The sequence below is a fragment of the Bison bison genome, unplaced genomic scaffold (genome assembly GCF_000754665.1).
Source record: "Bison bison bison isolate TAMUID 2011002044 unplaced genomic scaffold, Bison_UMD1.0 scf7180017864227, whole genome shotgun sequence".
Classification (NCBI taxonomy): Eukaryota; Metazoa; Chordata; class Mammalia; order Artiodactyla; family Bovidae; genus Bison; species Bison bison.
Window position 1 is genome coordinate 26,392 of NW_011494799.1, and position 934 is coordinate 27,325.

The following is a 934-nucleotide window of genomic DNA, read 5'->3' on the forward strand; positions in this document are numbered from 1 at the left end:
AAAGTAGGCTTAAAGCTCAATATTCAGAAAACAAAGATCATGGCATCCGGTCCCATCACTTCATGGCAAATAGATGGGGAAACAGTGGAAACAGTGGCAGACTTTACTTTGGGGTGGGCGGGGGCCTCCAAAATCACTGCAGATGGTGACTGCAGCCATGAAATGAAAAGACATTTGCTCCTTGGAAGAAAAGTTATGACCAATTCAGACAGCATATTAAAAAGCAGAGACATGAATTTGCCAACAATGGTCCATCTAGTCAAAGCTATGATTTTTTGAGTAGTCATGTATGGATGGATGTGAGAGTTGGACTGTAAAGAAAGCTGAGCACTGAAATATTGATGCTTTTGAAGTGTGATGCTGGAGAATACTCTTGAGAGTCCCTTGGACAGCAAGGAGATCCAACCAGTACATCCTAAAGGAAATTAGTCCTGAATATTCATTGGAAGGACTGATGCTGAAGCTGAAACTCCAATAGTTAAGTCATCTGATAAGAACTGACTCATATGAAAAGACCCTGATTCTGGGAAAGATTGAAAGTGGGAGGAGAAGGTGAGGACACAGGATGAGCTGGTTGGATGGCCTGATCGACTCAATGGACATGAGTCCGAGTAAACTCCGGGAGTTGGTGATGGACAGGGAGGCCAGGGGTGCTGCAGTCCATGGGGTCTCAGAGTCAGACTGGGTGACTGAACTGAACTGAACTGAACAGGTCTACACTGTAAGTAAGTGTCAGTCAGTGTTAGTGACACAATCGTCTCTGACTCTTTGTGACCCCATGGACTATAGCCCATTAGGCCCCTCTGTCCACTGAATTCTCCAGGCAAGTATACTGGAGTGGGTAGCCATTCTCTCTTCCAGGGCATCTTCCCCACCCAGAGATCGAACCCAGGTCTTCCTGCATTGCAGTCAGAGTCTTTCAGTCTGCGCCACC